The sequence below is a fragment of the Phalacrocorax aristotelis genome, chromosome 1 (genome assembly GCF_949628215.1).
Source record: "Phalacrocorax aristotelis chromosome 1, bGulAri2.1, whole genome shotgun sequence".
NCBI classification, from domain to species: domain Eukaryota; kingdom Metazoa; phylum Chordata; class Aves; order Suliformes; family Phalacrocoracidae; genus Phalacrocorax; species Phalacrocorax aristotelis.
In genome coordinates, this window is record NC_134276.1 from 47,965,438 (window position 1) to 47,985,998 (window position 20,561).

Here is a 20,561-nt window from a genome sequence, read left to right on the forward strand (position 1 = left end):
TATGGAAATCAGTTTCTTAGTGAAATGCATATTTCATAGCATGTGTCAATTGTCCATTATTTGGCTGCAGAGTGATACATCAATTGAGAAAGCTGGTAACGAACCGCAAGTCACCCAATGAAGCTTCAAATAACAGTAAATGAGAAATTTTTGCTGTCAATTCAAATTCAATCAAAAGCAGCTTGCTTTATTATTTTGCACAAAGTTGAAACTGCGTTTAGAATTTATTCTCTTTCCTATGACCTTTTGTGTTTTTTTTTCTTTTAAAATGTGAATGACTGTAAATGCAGCTTCCAGTTTCAGGAGTATTTAACTGAACACTACTATTCTAGCTACATCAGAAGTTTTGGGTTTTTGTTAATGTTTTTTTAAATGCAAATGCTTAATATCTTCTGTGATTATGGCATTTAAATCAAATTCAATCTATTGCAGATCTTTTCTGTTCTGGTTTCTACTATTTCCACAACAACTAAATTTTTCTCTCTCTAGTGTTTCTAATTACTCTTCTGGTAACCTCCATGCCTTTCTTCTGTATTTATCCTCTTCAGCCTTTATGTGCTTTTTCTTACTCTTGACCAGTCTTACCTTCTGTATTTTGTGTCACTATCAATGCACATACTTATCCATCTGCTCCTTGAAACAGTTGCAATGACATACATTCTTGCCTGTTTAAATATTGCCTGTGCATTAAAAGCATTATTTTACAAATTCCTCCTCTATTACATCCCTCTGGCTCATGTATGTGCGACTTATATGCATCTTTTTCATATTGTTTCATGTGAAGTTCTATATATGATGAGTATGACTGGACTTCCACATATGTAATGTGAAAAAGCAGAATAAGTGGACAATGCTCCTACTGCTACTAGAACCAGAGGTAGTTCTGATTCCTAAAAAGAGCTGAATCTGGGAGAGTAACAAATGGTGAGAGTAGAATACGGGTGTTTGGGATTAGGTCACATTTTTATGATATTTAACCCTTTATAAAAGAAGTTTAAAATCTATGGTAACAGAAAGAAAACTGCCAGCAACACCTCAACTTGCTGAGAGAAGAGCAGGCTTCATGTTGCTCAGGGAACTACTTAGTAATGTCCCCTGGGAAAAAGCTTTTGAAGGTGCTGGGGTCCATCAGTGCTCGTCCCTTTTTAAGTACCATCTCCTAAGAGCACAGGAGCAGGCAATTCCAAAGTGTAGGAAGTCAAGCAGGTGAGAACCATGACTGTGGGAATGATAAACTCCCAATCAACCTTGAACTTGTGCAGGACTTGCTGGATCCCTATAAGTCGGTGGAGCCCGATAAGATTCATCCCAGGGTACTTAAAGAGCTGGCTGATGTCATAGTGAGACCTCTCTCAATGATTTTTCAATGCTCTTGGGAATCTGGAGAGGTCCCAGTTGACTGGAAGCTGACAAATGTCCCAATCTTCAAGAAGGGCAACAGGGATGACCCTGGTAACTACAGGCCTGTCAGTCTCACTTCTGTGCCTGGTAAAATTATGGAGAAGATTATTCTGGGAGTTATTGAAAAACACCTGAAAGACAATGCAGTCATTGGTCCCAGCCAACACGGGTTTGCGAGGGGAAAGTCCTGCTTAACAAACTTAATTTCTTTCTGTGAAAAGGTTACCCACCTATTTGACCAAGGGAAGCCAGTTGGTGTTATCTTTTTGGATTTTGGTAAAGCCTTTGATATTGTCTCTCGCAGTATCCTCTTGGACAAAATGTCCAGTGTACAGCTGGATAAACATGTAATGTGATGGGTGAGCAATTGGCTGATGGGCTGGGCTCAAAGGGTCATAGTAAATGGAGTTACATCGGGCTGGCAACCAGTCACTAGTGGGGTTCCACAGGGATCCATCCGGGTCCTGTACTCTTTAATGTCTTAATAAATGACTTGGATGCAGGACTTGAAGGAATACTAGTTAAGTTTGCTGATGACACAAAACTGGGAGGAGCTGTTGACACTTTCAAGGGCAGAGAGGCCCTGCAGTGAGATCTAGGCAAATTAGACAGCTGGGCAGTCACTGACTGTACGAAGGTTAACAAGGGCAAATGCTGGATTTTACTCCTGGGGCACAGCAACCCTGGATGTACATATAGAGTGGGGAACGAGAGGCTGGAGAGCAGCCCTGCAGAGAGGGACCTGGGAGTTCTGGTCGCCAGCAAGTTGGACATGAGCCAACAGTGTGCCCTGGCAGCCAAGAGGGCCAACCATGCCCTGAGGTGCATCAAACACTGCATTGCAGCTGGTCGAGGGAGGGGATTGTCCCGCTCTGCTCTGCGCTGGTGCGGCCTCACCTCGAGTGCTGTGTGCAGTTTTGGGTGCCACAGTACATTAAGGACATAAAGCTACTAGAGTGTCCGGAGGAGGGCCATGAAGTTCATGGAGGGTTTCAAGGAGAAACCATATGAGGAGTGGTTAAAGTCACTTGGTTTGTTCAGCCTGGAGAAGAGGAGACTGAGGGGAGACCTCATCACGGTCTGCAGCTCCCTCACAAGGGGAGGAGGAGGGGCAGGCATTGATCTCTTCTCTCTGGTGACCAATGACAGGACGCAAGGGGATGGCAGGAAGATGTGCCAGGAGAGGTTTAGGTTGGATATTAGGAAAATGTTCTTCCCCCAGAGGGTGGTGGAGCACTGGAACAGGCTCCCCAGGGAGGCAGTCACGGCACCAACCTGACGCTATTTAAGAAGCACTTGGACAACGCCCTCAGAGATACAGTGTGAATTTTGAGGTTGTCCTGTGCAGGGACAGGATTTGGACTTGATGATCCTTGTGGGTCCCTTCCAACTCAGGGCATTCTATGATTCTGTGATTTGTTCTGTAAAGAGGGTCTTCAAAACATTTTCGCTTCTAGAAGCCTTTGATGACTCTGGCTGCTTTGACTTGGAAATTATCGATCATCTTTGATATTAAAAATACCTCAAGCAAATATCATTTGAGTAGGTCAGAACAAGTAGAACAAAACTACTGTATATAGCAGTTTAATATCTTATGTTGTAATGATTGTTTTCACATTCCTTAAGAGTCATTTTAAACAGGGGAAATTTCACAGTTGTTTTGAAGCTTTGATGCAATTTACATTTGTTCTGTAAATGAAGTTAAAGCGGTTAATGAAAAAATGTCAGTGTTAGGAGTTGCACAGACAGAAGTACTATAAAGAACTGGTGACACCAATTCACCACCTCTGGAGTTTAAAACATGGGAAACATTAGACTGTACAGGTCATGGTTTGAGCACTTACTGAATGTGCTATGGTCTTAGGTCTGGAATATGTCATTGTATTCTTTAAGTCCTTTCTGCTCACAGAACAGTGGTATAATCCAAGTTGGAGGGGGTGCTCTGGTCTAACTCCCCACTCAACACAGTTCAGCTACAGCAGGCTGTTTGGGGCCGTGTCCACTCAGCCTGAACAAACTGGCTGAGCCTCCTCTTGGTATTGTGAGCTTCAAGGCCTCAACTATCTTGCTGGCCCCTCACTGGACTTGGTCCGGTATGTCACTATCTTTCTTTTGCTGGGGAGTCCAAAACCGAACATTAGTCCAGATGCATCAGAGAGGTGTCTAACAGTGAGGAATAATCATGTCCTTTGACTTTCTGGCTACAGCTTTACCAACACAGCTCAGTATGCAGTTGGTCTTCATCTCTGCAAGGGCATGGTGCTGACAAATGCTCAAATTATTGTCTACCAGAATCACTAGGTTATATTTTCCAAAGCTACTCTCTAGCCTGTTAGCCCTCTATAGAAACCTAGATCCATGGAATTATTCTGTCACAGGCACAAAGCTTTGCAGTTTTCTTTACTGAACTTTTTGAGATTTCTTTCAGCCCCTTTCTCTAGCCTGTTAGGATCCCTCTGAATGGCTGCCTTCCAGCATATTCACTGTGCCTCCTGTTTTGAAGTCATTCATGAACTTGCTGAGGATGTCTGCCACCTCATTGTCGGGGGTGCTAATCAAGATGTTCTGGGCCTAGCATAAAGCCTTAAGAAATGCTACTTGTAACCAGATACCTTTTGGATGTTGTACTGCTGGTCGCTAGTCTTTAGGTCTGGCCACGCTTTAACATCCAGTCATATTTTCATGACCTAGGTGAGTACCATGTCCAGTGTACTTCACACTTCTGATTTGAAAATCTTGGCATATAGCATTAGGAATGATTAGACTTTAGGCTGGGATTCTCCACAGCTCTCACATAATAACAAAAAATATATGCATATATGCGTGGCAGCCCCAAATCAGAATAAAGCCAATTCACTGTACGGTGCTGAAGGTGTGGTGTAATTCCAATGAATGGCTATGCTGTGTGGGAATTAAAGAGGAAAAAGTATTTTGTTTGCATTTCTGCCATAATATGCTATGCATCACAACTGTCATTTTCTGTGCATTAGCAATGATAAAGTTGCCACTGCTTTTATTGCACTGAAAATTAGTGTTTGTTTTTTCTTTATTTGTGCAAAGCTTTTCTGAAACTTGTGTTAATGTTAGCAGAAACATTTCCTGTAACACTCTTTAATGTTGAACTGTTTTCTGCACAGCAACTGTTTACAGTATTTGAGCTTTCTTGCTTACTTTTGATGAAGTAAGTAGCAATATTTATAGGATTTGTGTCAATGATGGATTTTTTAAAATTTCATTTTGCAGTTTGACCACGTACATATGTTGTAGTTTTTCAGTCTACAGGTTTTTAACTACAGATTTGTTAAAATCAGGTGGAAAAAAAAAACAACAAACAAAAAACAAAACCAACAAAATAATTACCATAAGGCAAGGAACTAAGGGGCTTATACAGCACTGTCATGTGGAGCACCAGGACAGCCCTTTAAGCTCTCTCTCAAACCAGGTTTGCAGCACCTTCAGGCAGTGAATCTGGGAGCGCGGTGCTGAAGCCCAGGTGCAGAGCGCAGTTGATCCTCCTGCCCATGCAAGCGCAGCACCTCAGGAAGGGGTGAGGCACAAGTGGCTGTTCTGACTGCTGCTCTGCCTGCTGGGGGGTTGTGGGGAGCATCCTGTTCATCGCTGTGCTTGAGAGTCCCTATGGATGGCCCTATAGCAAAGGTCGGTGGCAGAAGCTCAAAACTGCAGTGGCCTCACGGTTGTTGCTTGCAGATGGTGGAGATTGTCTTCTACTTTTAATATTCAATGTATAGAAAATAAAAGTTGTATTATATCTTTTCTTTACAGAGCTTCATACTCTGTTTTCTTTTTATTCTTCAGTGTGTAACTGTTCACACCCTGCCAGGGATGTATTGGACAAATACTTTATTTAAAGCTAACCCATTTTATGAAGACTTTTCCTTTCAGGTTAATGAGGAAAACAACAGGAAGATCCAGATTCTACCATTTTTAAAGGACTAGTACTTAGAGGAGGAAGCACATCTGTGGCTTATTATTTATTAAATTATATTTTATGATTACTTGGTGCGAACAAATCAAAATTGACTGTTTTGCCAATATTAATTCCCCACTGGTGCATTTCACAGTGCAGTCTCTTCCAGGGACATGCCCAGTTCCTCAGGGAAGTAAATAACTCAATGATTTACTGATAAAGCCACCCAGTATATATATCACCCATGTCTCATACATCACTGTCACAGGCAACAGCTTGCCTTGCTAAGTGATTCTGGGTTGCTCTTTTTGGACTTCTTTCTCCTGTAATCAGTTCATCCTACAAAACCCACATAGTTTTGCCCAAGCTTATATGAGTGGATTTAGTTTTGAAATGTAATTCTAGAAACTTGAATATAATGGTTGTCTTTGTGAATTTATAGATGCCTTATCACTGAAAAAAATGTTGATAACTATCAGCAACTGTGCTGTGGATTCTCCTCAAGCATTTCAGGATGGTTTTCTGAATCCCTTAGGCCCTTTTAAGGTGTCTTTCCAAAGTCAAGGAGTACTACTTACATTTTAAAGATTAGGAGTAAAGCATGGTTAATCTAAGGCTATATCTAAACTGCTAAATAAAAAAGTGTCAGTGATTTTAAACACATAAACTGCTCCAGTTTTGAGACTACCCTCTTGAAAAAGTCCATGTGCTCACTATGGATGCCTGCAATCTTGTCAATAGCTCTTGCAGCAAAAGTTATGATCAAGTTCAGAGAGATTTCAAGATTATTTATAGTTCAGAATTGCTTCAACAAAATGTTGCCCTAAATTTCAGAGGGATTACAATTGCTGATATCAGCAATAAGGCTTGGATTCATAACACCTGAAGGCACTACACTGACCTACAGCAAGAGCAACCTAATAAAAATCCAGGATCTGAGCCTACTTTTCTTGAATTCTGTCCTCTGAAAAGAGCAAGGTTTAAGGGAGAGTGTTTTCTACTTAATTGAATGCATTCAGTATTCTTAATTCATTGCATCCAGGAATGGTAGTTTGGCTGTATCCCACCTAACTCCAGGTATTCCCTTAAAATGCCTGAACTGAAAATGTAGTCAGAGGCTTTTTACACTATCAGAGAGGAGACGAGCCCCTCCAGGAGGTAATTCAGATCATCTGAGTATAGGCTCAGTCCTGGTTTATGGCTATGGCCTTCTGAGGCTCAGGAGCTCAGGATAAATGCCTCTTCAAGACTGCACACTCTTGTCTCCACTGGGAATAGGAGTATCTGGATTGCCTAAGTCAGTTTGGATTTGTTTTTACAGCCTCAAGGGACAGAGCTGGTGGTCTAGGAGGGATGGTACAAGCAGTATTTCAGACCCTGAATATTTTCAATTAAACACATCAAGCATACTAAATAATCTGTACTATGTTTACCTGAGTTTGCCTCTTGTTATCCTCACATAGCATTGCTTACAACTTGAAGAGGGAAAGATTTACTTTTATACTATAGTAGACCCTTTATGCTGCCTCTCCCATCGCTTGAGGAACCCCCCTAACAAAACAAAATTGCTTGACAGCTCTCCTCAGCTCCCTAAATCCTGGGCATACCCTGTTTCTTTGATACCAAGGTTTTTGGCACCTCTGGGTATCTTTACCTTTGGAGGCATAAAAAATAAGGGAAGGCTAAGAGACCAGGCTGAGTGCAGTGCCCCACTTATCCACCCAACTTAATTGCAAGCATGTTCCCCAGAAGTATTTTGGGCTTCTTGGGTAATCTGTCCCCTGACATGTCTGTTCAATGATGGGATCACTGTGGGCTGGAGTCAGATGGTACCATTTGACCTTGGACCAGGGATTGCTCCTTGGCCTCTTTTTTTAGCAGTATAAACAATATATGCTAAGTTACTTATGACCACAAAACATTACACATACATGAAATTCAAGCTTTTTTCCCCACTAACCTTGATAGGTAGGTTCAGAATGGAAACCCTTTATCCACACCTCCATCAATGGTTTTTCTTTATTAGGGGATATTTAGAATGTGACTGACCTCGCATGCACTGTGCTGGCTAAAAGCCACCTCTGGGGTTGGTTGGACCAGGTAGACCTTCAGTAAAGCAATATCCCCATGAAGCTGGTGTCATCAGAAAGGAAGAAGAAGGCATTTGATGGAGAATATATTTGTCCTTAAGTTGGCATTTTAACCTGCTTATAAGAAGGAAATGCCTGGTTTTATTACCTTTAAAAGATAATTAGCTAAAAAGCAGTGATTGCTGCAGTGTGGTAGACATTTTCTGAGTGTAGCTTGGGTGCTGAAGGTTCTTACAGTCGTTTATTAGACTGTTTGGGACCCATTTATGGTGCAGGGTCACTTTCTCTGCAAATGGTTTCACTGATGTCAGAATGAAATAAGGTGCGAGTGAGAGCAAATAACACAGCAGTATTTGGCTCTGGTAAGAAACTTTTGCTTCTACAGACTCTGCTGTCTAAACCCAATGATCCCTCTAAATCAACAACAACAGAAAAAAGGGAGCAAAACAGATTTGTTGCTTTGTTGAAGATTACGTAGAGCAAGTAGTAAACCCTGAAGGGATGCCTCCCCTTTGACTGACTGATAGATAAAGAAAGAGCTTTCAGTCTTCATTAAAATAAAGAAAAAAAAAGAAAATGTAAAAAGCCCCAGACAGTTTCAACTGAGTGGATGAGTACAGCTTGGTGTTAGATGTAAGCTGATACTGGAAATGTGTTTGGAAGGACAAACAGAAGGGCACATCTCTTCAAATAGAGAAAGGAGTTAAAGTTGGTGGTTTTTTTAAAATGATATTTTAAAAACAGAATCTAGAGATGCTTTAAAAATATATTTGTAGTTTGAATTAATGAAAATTCCATACTTAAATATCTCTGAAAATATATTTTGTTCTAGGTACGTGTCTTTCAGACAGAAATTTTGTTTGCAGCATATTTTTCTTTAAAGGGTTTTGCATTTCTGCATAAAAAGCTTATTAATTATTTGTAACTGCTTGTCATCATATTCTGATAATAGAGGCCTGGTTAAGGATAATAACTACCACATCCCTATTTTGGGTCATATAGATAATATATATGTGTATATATATACACATACACGATTCTTGGTGCAATATTACCCAAAGCATCTCCTTTCTCCCTGTACACAGGACCAAAAGTGCAGGCACATCATTTATTGATAAGACAAAAAGAATGTAATGAAATTATCAATGTTCTTGAATTAATTATGAACATGATTAAGAAAGCTAAAATCTCAGGAGCCAGGATCTCATTACCCATTCAGTCTTAGGGATTGCTTTCATTCAGCAAGGCAAAAAGGCTTTGAGCAGTCCCACAATTGCCTTAGTCTCATTTATTTGTGGTAGTATTAAGGTTTATTTGTTTTCTGGTTTGCACTTCTTCTGAAATTATTTCTCTTAGTTTATTCATTTAACAAAATGTTCCTTCCTGTGCCACAGAAGAAAGTGCCTATAAGGCCTACATGGGTTCTTCAGTCTGCGAACCTCCCTTTGAGAACATTTCTTTCAACTCACATTGCTGGAGCTCCTAAATATCTTTCAAGGTAAGTCTGAGAATGTAGCCAAAAAAGTTCTTTCAGATTTATGTCTGCAGCTGTACTACAGTACTGTCTGATTCCCATTCAGCTCGGAGCCTTAATGACATCATTATTACGCTGTCTGAACCAGATTTAACTTGGAGCCTGCACTATATTGTTGCTTATCTTCCTTCCTATGTGGGAGATTCATTATAACTTTGTTTAAAAAATAATAATGAGCAGGTGATGGTGTTGCAGTGTTTCAGATTTTAAACTTTCAAAAACTGGGGAGATTGAATCAGCGTTGGATACATGCATGCATGCCTATTTTAAATTCATTTCTGAGCCTAAGAAATTACGGTCGGGTGATGCTTTTCTTGCACAATTGCTGAACGAGGAGTGTGGTGTGCAGCTGCCTTATTTACAGAGTCACAATGCACTGTATTACTTAACAATTTTGACTTTGCCTCTTCACAAGGCCCTTCTGAATTTCTTGTTATTGCAGGGTTTGCCCCCAAATGAATGTCTGAATGATGGGGCATAATGATTAAATTCTGGCAGTAGCCCTGCAGAAATAATGCACTTAGAGTTTTCAAAAACGGAAATAAAATCTTTTTAGCTCAACAAGCAGAGATCTAACAGACTGCAGGGGTTTTTTTGGTGGGGTTTTTTTGTTGTTCTTCTATTAATAGAAGTTTGATATGTCTTTTTTATTGTTTCTGGGTTTTATGTTCAAAAAGAAGAGAGTGGTCTGTAGCCCTATATTTGGTACAAGCTATTATCTACCAGAATAGACCAAGGACAGCAAAGAACATATTTTAGATTTAAATAAGTGCTGTCTGTGACGAACGAGAGAGATTGATTCCAGTTGTTTTCTCCATAATGCTTTGATATAGTATTTTACTGCCTTTCCTAATCTCAGTTAATAAATATAAGCAAAATGCAAAGCGATTAATTTGCTCAGAGTATGTACATCACCTAAATGGGACAATCAGACTGAAGAAACAATGATAATGCCTTCCTCCCTCTTGGTAACCTTGAAATAGGATGCAATGGGATTACATTTACAGCCTGGAACAAAACACATGTACAGATACTACTGTTCATCTGTTCCTGTAGGTCTGTAGACCTACCAAAAGACAGTGTGTTTAAAGAAATAAATTTAGAGGAACTTTTGTTAAAACTGTCATGTGAAAGTCATTCGTACTACTGGCATATACATCCCATGGCAATTGGAAAACAGTATTCCAGGGTTTCTTAAGATGCAGGGATGTGGGTTCTTTAAATTTATGTCTGAATGAAAGATTTTACCCTCAATACAATTCTTTGCTGTCTGCTTCAAGAATTCATATTTTATTTAAAAAATGGCTATTGAAGATAATTTGACATACTCTTAAAAACTACACTCCATCGCTCTGGGCCCCGTTTTAGCTTTCATTTTGATGGCAAGTTTGCATGTGTTAAAGCCATATATGATATAAAGAGCATATATTCTATTCCTGAGTCAGATAGAAGAAAAAAGGATTTTTCTCCTCTTTAAGGTCTTTTTGAAAAGGTACTGAAGGTAAAGCTTTTTAATTTAATCTCTTTCTGAAGAACTGAAAATATCTCTGCCTGTTTTGATATCCCTCTCCCATACCAGCCTTAAAAAGCAATATTCTGTTGATGCAAGAAATTGATCAAGTTACAGAGCAGCTTCCAGTTTTATCAAGAAAGAGAAGTTCAGCAGCATATTTTTGGGTACCGTCTCTCCCTTTAGCACTTGGATATTTTCTGATGCTCAAGCAGAATAGTTTGGAGGATCAAATTTCTTCTCTAATAAGAAATATATAGCTACCAATAAAGGCAGGAGTAAATAAATAGATTTTCACCTGTATGGTATGAACCTGGAAAATAAACCTAATTCTTTAAACTACATTATCATAAGAAAATACACTGTTTTGTTTTATTAATGTTGCAATATATTTCTAATACAAAATTCATGCTGATTTGGTTATCTCAAAGTGTTCACGTTTGCATAAAGCACTGTGAAAGCACTTACTGAACTAAAATTACACTGTTTAATAGGAAATGTTTAAATCAAAGAATCAGTAAGAGCGTAACCTTTTGCATTTGAGGACAATACTAAACTGCAGTAATTAAAATAGTTCAAATGTGTAAGAGTTTTCATTTGGTCTGTGAACCTTTGTAATGAAGCCAGAAACAGAAGTGCTGACTTTTTGCCTGTGTTTATCCCTCTCCAAGATTTTTCTTGATTTCTGGCAAGGGAATGGATTCAGACTGAAGGTGGGAAAGTACGTGCATAGTTTGGGTCACCAGGGAAGGGTTATGGAAGGATTACAAGGTCAGACTCTAAAGCAGCTCTGAGAAATTGCTCTTTAGGATGAAAAACAAACTGCTTGTTTACTAGAATCTGAATTTCTTTTTTCTTATTATTATTCAGAGGAGTAGTTCAGAAATAAAGGCAATGTCTCCAAAATAAGTCATGAGGGAGTCCAAGAACTTAGAGATCCTCAAATTACGCATGCTGATTATATGTCACTTCGATCCCATTATCTCCTAAGACACGAGGGACCGACTGTTGCAATCAATAATTTAACTCATACTGACTTTGGAAAGAACAGGATCAGGCCCAAGGTAATTATGAAGGTGACCATTTAGTACAAATGCTTGAGCCGAAGGTAGCAGCGAGAGGCTGTCGTCCGTGTATATTGTTTACGCACTCTCGTAATGTCTCGAAGTGCAGTGTTTGGTGGGCCACTCCTGGCTGGGAGCCGATTGACATTTCGCAGCTGTGTCAAACTGAGTGCAATAGGTTTTTTGTCTTTCTAAACACTAATCAAAAAGTAATGCTTAGAGACCTCTGTTATCTAATTACTGGCAAAATTAGCAAATCATCTTTCAAATAAATGACATTTGCAATGTTTTTAGACTGTATTTAAACCCCTTATTTCCTACTTCATATGAAAAAGTACAAAATACACCTTTAATGACTTTTTACATTTAAACTTGGGAGGGAAACTCTATTAGTATAAAGTAAGTAAAAATACTAAGAATTTAAATAGCTGTAGCTTGGTAAACTGCTGACTGATAATGTAATATTTTCATTTTACTTTCAGAAGTTTAAGAACAGTTACAATTACATTTTCCATTGCAAAGAATAAAAATGTATTTATAAGAAAATACAATCTGAAGACTGTCTTGCAATAAGTGTTTTGCCAGAACATGTCAGTGGAGAGTGTTTAGATATTGACTTTTTAAAAAGAATAGTTTTTCAGACAAATTGACAGCAATCCGATTTTAGACAGACTCAGTCAAATTCCTTCTGCATATAGTGTCCTAGTTTAGTTCATATCAGTAGTGTAGACAATATTAAATTTTACTAAAGGAAAATATAGTATCTTTGCAGAGTAACAGCCTTTTTGTATAAGGGACATTTCGGGGGGGGGGGCGGGCGGGGGGGACGACTTATAGCATTGTGGTGTTTCCTCCTCACTTCTGCTGCTCTGCTGCTCAGATTCAAAGCATATCACGCCTAGTAGCACAGCAATAGTTTGCATTACTTTCAGAAGAAATTATTTTGCTGGGAGGTCAGTTTTGTTCTGAACGGGTTAAGCAGAACTACCTGCTTTAGATTGATTTAAATCAGTAATGGATCTGCTCATAAAGCTGCTGTTACTAGATATTACGCTATCTTAGTCCTTTGATAGCCCTGATAAGAAGTGCTTACCACAGAGGATGCTCCTAAAGGACAGATATTGTTTCCTGTACCTCAGGGAGCAAAACGCCATACTGCTGGATCAGGAACTTTTACTAACAGCAAGTAAATTCAGGCCTTATCAAGTTACAGCACAAACTGCACTCATGTTTTATTATTCTCATTAGAGATTTAAGGACTAATTCCAGTTGTTAGCGCTTAGCAGTTTAATGTTTTCCATAGATAAGAATTAAGATTCTTCTGGGGGATTTTTTTATTTGCTAAAGCTTGCAAAATATAATGTGGTAATGCCCTTACTTTGATGTAATACAACTGGATTTCCTAAATGTTTTTAAGGGATAGGGTTTTAAAAATTTAAATCTAATAGTTGAATTTTTCAACTCCAAAATACATTCCTTCTCAATCAAATAGGGTTTTAGAGCTAAAAAAGGCAGATTTTGCTTTGAAAAAGGTATGATACCAATATAGTTAGTCCTTGAGCTTTTCTGTGCATTACTAATGCTTTCAGATAGATGCAGATGAACAAAGGTATGTTAAGAATTTCAGCATGTAGAAAATTCTTAATGGCACCAACTTATTACAAACCCTTCTTTACAAGCAATGCTGTCGACATATTTTTGAGTCAGAAAAGGCAGAAATATGGGTTAACTATGTTCCTACTGAAATTACATGTTCAAAGAGAGTAAACTTAGTTTTTCCACCTATTAATTTCTCAAGAGATTCATGAAGACATGAAATTGAATTATGTGAAACAAATAATGATATATTTACATTAGGTATGTGAAGGTAATGACGTCAGAGGAATGAATCTGAGTTTTTGTATGATAAGGTGACTTGCAACTGAAGCTGGGTCTTCATTACCTCAGCTTTCTAAGCTCAACTTGCTTTGAGAAACTAAGATTTGGGATGCTGCGGATGGGTTTCAGAGCTGCAGCAGTGCCACTAATCCCAGCTATAGTTATGGCAAACACTTTTGCTCTCAAAACTCTGATGCATCTGGTCAGCTATTGGAAATTAAGCGTTGGCTCCCCCATGACTTGTCAGCCTTCATGTCTCCAAGTCATTCTCTCAGGTCACAGACATTGCAGATACCGCAGGCTTAGTTAGAATGACCTTGCGTCTTAGGAAGTTCAGTTTGGGTAATTAAGTCTGCTGATCCAAATAGTAAATATCATTTACTATAATCCACCTGGATGCCATAATCATAATATCCAGTCCCCACATGTTATAAAATGTTGGGGTGTGTTGTTACAGTTGTTGCGCTCTGTATCAGGTATGGGCACGTTTCTGTTTTATTCCGCTTTATATTTTCTCTCTAATTCATTGGATACAGCCTATATGAAATGTTTTTCTTGGTAATATTACCTCATGAAGGCAGGCCCTGTAAGAGCATCACAGCTAATCAATAATAATTGTTGTTAGTAATGATTATTGATTAGCTATGACATTGCATTTGGAAGACATTTTTTATGGAGTAGCAATACCAGGAATAATAGGATAAATCCCATTGACTTAGAGACATGTTTCCAGAAAAGCTTTTAAGTAGGTGTGTTTGTATAATAGGTGTATGTTTTTAAGTTGGGCTGTACAATAGCTAGTTCCTTGGATAGTTTACTCTTTTTAGCAAGTGAGGCTTGCTATTGGTACACTTCACTTCCCTTTTTGCAAGACTGTTTTCCTCTGGTGTTTTCCTTTTGAAGTTTAAGGTTATACTTCTTGCAGTTACATTACTGGGTGTAATCCTCCCCCATATAAAAAATAAATTTATTATGAGTATCTCCCACTAGATATCTTGGAAAACTTACATATAGCTGTTCTGTGTCCAAAATGCTGTTCAGTAGATTTTCCAAAGCACCCAGGTAACAGCTGGCGCAGGCCATGTGCCAGCCTTGACAGCCCATATGCTCTCTTTAGTGCTGTAATTATCTCAACACAAAACTCTGATAACCCAGTCTACAGGGTCCAGTTTCACTAGGTTAAATTGACTCAGTGGCTTTGTTAGTAAGTTCCTTTGGCACAGTAAGAACTTCATCAAGACTTTAAGTATTGTGGCAGGCTTGGAAAACCAATATGACTGCTAGTTTCAAGACAGGTGTCTTATTAACCCTAGGAGATTGTAGGTTTCAGTTCATTATAGTGGCACCCAGCAGCATTACTACAGTTAAAGGTCTGTCTTTGTTTCCATTATCTGCCCTTGTTTGCTAGAAGACTTTTTGATTCCTTTGGTTTAGCCTCCTTTGGACTATACCTTGGCGTATAACTCCTCAGCCCACAGGCATTTTTCTTCTCTTTCAACAAAATTTGATCAAAATTGCTTTAGTTGTCGGTGTTAGGTTTTGTTGTTTTTTAATTAGGATTAGAAGAAAAAATAACACTTAGTTTTAATACTGCTTCCAGCTTGAAAAGTTTATGAATATTTTTCTTTATAAATAAATACTTATGGTGTTATGACTTTGTGCAAGCTTCTGAGGTCAAAAAAGAACGTAAACAGAATAAATTGGGATCTACTGTATTGCATATTGTGAGTGGCAGAAAGAAAATTGAGTGAAGGTCAATACTGCAACTTTTTTTTTTCAATGAGTCTGCATGGACCAGAAGAGTGTAAGTTCAATTGTGACTGTTTATCCAAAGTTTCTTCTGATACCTTTGCGATGCCTGAGGCAAAATAAAATGAAGAGAAAAAAATAGACCTGTGATACATGTCTGACTTGTGTGCTACTGGTATTGGTTCAGTTTCTCATGGACAGGTACTCACATCACTTCTGGATGCTTCAGTAGTCCTCTTGTAGTGGCTGATGCACATGGGCCTTATCCAAAGCCAAAAGGAGTCAATGAAATCTTTCCATTAGGCTTTTGGTCATGCACGTAGTGGATGCGAGTTAACTAGGGGTGGTCTCTGCAACTCTGACTGATGAGGGTCAAGCATGAAGAAACCTAAACTGTTGTCTGTGTAGCGCAAGGTTAAGCCAAAAGCTGCTTGCCTTGTTTATTCTGAGCCCTTATTGATTCTCCCAGCTTGAAGAATCTTCTTCTTTACATGGGTAAGGTAAATTACAGCTCACCACTTGGTGGATGATAGCTGTCTGCAGCCCTCTGCTTGGCAAGCTGACCTTTTCCATTAGCACAGGATGTACAGGACAACTTTTAAAGCTCTGCGAATCATTTGCTAAGAGTTGCTGAAATGAGATGGTTGCAGTTTGGAAGTGAACAGAACTCCATCCTCACTCTGCTTGAAAAGAAACACAAGGACTCTCGTTATCTAGCTGTCTTCCACAGGTAGTCAGGCAACTAAAGTCATCATTTATATGTTGTCAGAAGTACTCACCAAATTTATTGACTTGCACATTATTCTCTGCAAATAAGTTCTAGCTGCTCTCTTCATATTATAATTAAAACGGGAAGGACTTTAATCATTTATGAAATTTTAAACTACATACTGAATATAAATGTATCATTCAATGTGATAGAATGAATTAAATTCATCATTGTCAAATAAATGTATGAAAGATGAAATATCTCTCATCCCACATCATTATCCAATAAAAAGTCTGTTTTTGAAGTGCTGTTGTATAGCATGTGGTTTGTATCATCTTTAGGATGTTTCTGGCAAGTGAAAGACTTTCAAAATATCTTTAAAAAGTAAATTTTTCAAGGACTGTGTTCTTAATAACAGCTACCTTAGACCTAAACCTTATATTGAAATCTGACCATAGAAGGAAGCACTTGCTCTTCGTTAGTATCAGAGAATCATAGAATGGGTTGGGCTGGAAGGGACCTTTAGAGGCCATCTAGTCCAACCCCCCTGCAGTGCACAGGGACATCTTCAACTAGATCAGGTTGCTCAGAGCCCCGTCCAGCCTGACCTGGAATGTTTCCAGGGATGAGGCATCTGGGCACCTCTGTGGGCAACCTGTGCCAGTGTTTCACCACCCTCATTGTAAAAAATTTCTTCCTTATATCCAGTCTAGTACTAGGAGGGGTGTCAGGTATCTTGCAGGTTGGGTGGACCATTTCTTTCATTACCTAATGCAGAGGCCTCAGCCATTTACACTGTTTTTTAAGTACAAAAAAGGCTTTTGCTCTGCTGTCCCACTGAACCTATGTCCCACTACAGAAACTATGAAGCTGTTGCAAGTACAGGATAAGTTCAGCTTGAGGGGGGCTCTGGTGGCAGTGATGGAAAAGAGGTCCTGGCACAGCAGTTCCCGCTCAGTCACAGTGCTGTGACACTGGGCAAAACATCAATCTCTGAGGGAAGCTTCCTTTGCTTTCTGTTGATTTTATGTGGCCATGAGATTTGGAAGTGAGTCTAGAGGTGATTCCATGAGCTTATGCTTTCCTCAGGAAAAATCAATCTGGGGAATAAAATATATCAAAAATCTCACTATTTTGTCTCCCTTAACCCTACTGTGTGTTATGAAGCTGCTCCCGCAGAAAACCTCATGCAGCTTCTATTTGTCCTTCCATGTTTTCACAAAAACAGCTGAAGACCAACACTCTTGCTAAAGACTTGACTGATACCTATTCTTTTTGGAATGTCATCCTTTCCCGGGACATTTTCTTTCTCAATACCTTTTGTCCATAATTTTTCTGGGAATTAGTTTATTGTTCTGCACCTGACTCCCATAAACTCCTGTGAGTGTTTCCTGTCTTCTCTGTTTTCCCAGTGACTCCTGCAAATTGCCTTGTCATTACTGACACACAAGCGGTGAATTTCCTTCTTGCAAACTAAAGCAGCAGTTCTGGAGTCTTGTGCTCAGAAAGTGTATAAAGTACTGTTATCAGAGAGCACCTCCCTACACCAGCATCCTTCAGTGGATGGGCATTTCTCTTGGGTAGATGGAGTGTGACAGAGTCACTTTTTCAGTCGATTACATACAGATTAAAGCCTTTGCGTGCTGGACACCTATCTTTATAGAGGAGCTTATGCTATATAGATCACTGAACAACCATCAGATGGTGTATTTTGGACTCCTGCTTGAAACCTTACAGATGCCAAAATGATTCTGCAGAGGGGGCTGGATCCAGCCTCAGATCATTACCGATGTAGATTGTATTCAAATCACTGACCTACAATTTATTCTGGGTTGACAAATACTTAAATTAATGAAGCAATCACTGTCTTGAATAACACCGACAATATATTCTGAATTCATAGTTAATATGCCAGTAGAAAGAAATTAAGAAAATAGAATGTATTTAATGTTTCTCATTTGTGTTAGATACATCACCTTCCTTTTTCACATGTAGCATAAATTAGATGCTTTTCACTGTACGTATTATTTGTATAACATTTGGCCATATATCAGGATGAAATACAGTTCTCTAATTAGCTCCTTCCAAGTACTTACAGTTACCCCAGGCTGGCGATCACCCATATTAGAGCAAATGTGGCCCTGGCGATTGTTTGTACATGCAATTGGACAGCCATGGTAAAAATCTTTCCAAAGCTTTCTTGTGGCTCACAACCACGGTACGAGCAGTAATTGTCTGAGACAGTTCACAGGGATCAGGCAGTTTGCTTGTTATGGTGAAGTACGTGTCATGGAAGAAGACATTTGGGGTTTAATGATATCTTTCTAATAGCATTATGATAGAGTTCCTTTATACTGAGGGGTTTTATGACATTGGATATACAATTTTCATCATGTCTCAAAATAAAAAAGAGTAGAAGTAAAGTACATTTGCTAAACCCTTTCAATTCTTTTTCACTTGCTTCCTAGTATTGTTTCAAAGACTAGAAGGTGATGTTGTATTCCTTGGTGTGCTGTTTAAAGTCAGGAGCGGCAATATTTAGCACATGCTTGGGCAGCCGTGTTTGAAATCCATGCTTCCTCTCTCTGGTGTTCTGATGTGCCTTTAGGGGATGCTTGCCTGTTTGTAGTTTGTTTTCTTTTGTTTAAGGTTTCAGCTACTGCATTGACTAATGATTATATAGCAGTAAACTCTCGTCCCTGTTAAATTCAGAGGTAATGCCTCAAAAGCATTTTTCCCCTGTGTGACATAAAACAATAAAAGAACTAGACAATCCCCTTTTGAGGAAGAATAATCTTTTGTTTAAAGAAAAAGAAAAAAAAAACCAAGCATCTTCTTGATGCCAGAGGGTGTAGAATTCAAATCAAAGATTAAGCTAATTGATAAAAATAAAACAAATGTCTCACAGTATACTCCTCTTTAGGCAGAGTTAACGTTTTTCACATTAACAAGTCTCCATTATTAATCACCTATGTTGTTTTAGTATCATATCGCACTTGGTTCTGACCTGTGCAATATCTATTTGATACAGAAGTAACATGGTACATACTGAATCTGAATTTCACTTGTAACTCTAAAGTAAATTTCTTTCCTTCAGTAATGTCAGGTCAGTAGAAAACTGATGGGACCTCAGAATTCAGAGATGACCATCAACTCATTGCTAATATAAATTTCCAGTAGGTATTTTCTGTATTTAGTATCGTAAATAAGAAATATTTATTTATATTTTTAATGAGATTTTGGAAAAACTCTTACATATTCTCACTAAGGCATTCATCTCTACATTCAGCTGTCCTATTGAAGAATTTGCAAAAAAGTTCTAAATGTTTTGATTAGCCAGTCACTTGAAAAACAAACAAAGAAAGAAAAGATTCCAACATGCTGTTTAATTACGTACTGCCAGGATCTGCTGAGCCTTTCTATAATGTGTGATAAAATCAGTGCTGCCAACGTAGGGCAGTTGCTTGACTAAAATTCTAACAGGTGACTATAGGTGAAAAGTTAGTTCAATTTGAAAGAAAAGCTTACAGCTCAGAAGGGAAAGCACGACATTGTTAAACTACCATTTCAGCCACAGTCTGCAATTGTGGAATATGTTTATAGCAGACTTTTTTTTTTCATTAGTGGAAGTTTCAGAGCAATAGTTATCCATATCTTCCCTTTTATTTAATAATGCCAAAGCTATCAGAGACAAGTTTTCTATTTAGCTTTAGCTTTCAGTAAGTTGTTTGTTTGTTTCTTTTTTTTTTTCCTTCCTGTTTCCTTTTTTCCTTTTGCCCACACTTCTGGGCTTACAGTCAATTATTAGCATAAAACTGATGGGGCAATTAGCCCCTGATGCAAATGCTATTGCTGACATGTCTAAATAAATACAGAGTAGTTATAGACTAGATATCCAGGACTGCAGTCTGCCTCACCTTTCTTATTCATCTTGACTTGTGGAAATGGAATCTCTGCCACCGTGGTAAACACACACCCTAATAAAAACTAGGCAGTTGCTGTTCACAGACTGGAGCCTTAACACTCGTCTGCTCTTTTGCAATTGAGTCCTGAGTTGACAGTGAACACAAACACAATGACTGGGTTGAGTCTCATGAAAATTTGAGCCATTACATGAGTCTAGTCCAACACACAGACCAGAAACCAGTCAAAATTGGGCACCAAAAGCTGATGTTCCCAGTTTGAGCATCATGTTCAGCCTTATTCACAGGGAAACAGAATGAACTACTTCAGGCACAGGTGCAAAATTACGATGTTGCTACGGGCAAGAGCAGTGTGTGCAGCCTGAAACCATGGCTTCCCCCGACTGTTTTCAGCCTATAAACCCTAGTCTCGGTGGGAGCCCCTGTCTTAGGACCAACGAGGAAAACGGAAGCATGCTGCAAACACCTCCTGCTGTTTGTTGCTTGCTAGAAGCACCACCCAAATTGACACAAACATGCAAGAATGCCTGAGCATAAAGTTACTTAAGAACAATTAACTTATGTCCATTAGCCTAATGTTTTGTGGGGAGACTGAAGTCTGTAAAAATATTCATATTCATAAAAATTAAGCATCAAAGCCACGACTACATTTTCTCTGCAACGAGTTTTTAACATTTTGGAGGTTTGTCCTTTTGCAAAACCACCTACACCGCAAAGGTATAAAATATAGCACTTAATGGAGATAGTACATTTACTCAAGTGCATTAGACAGTTC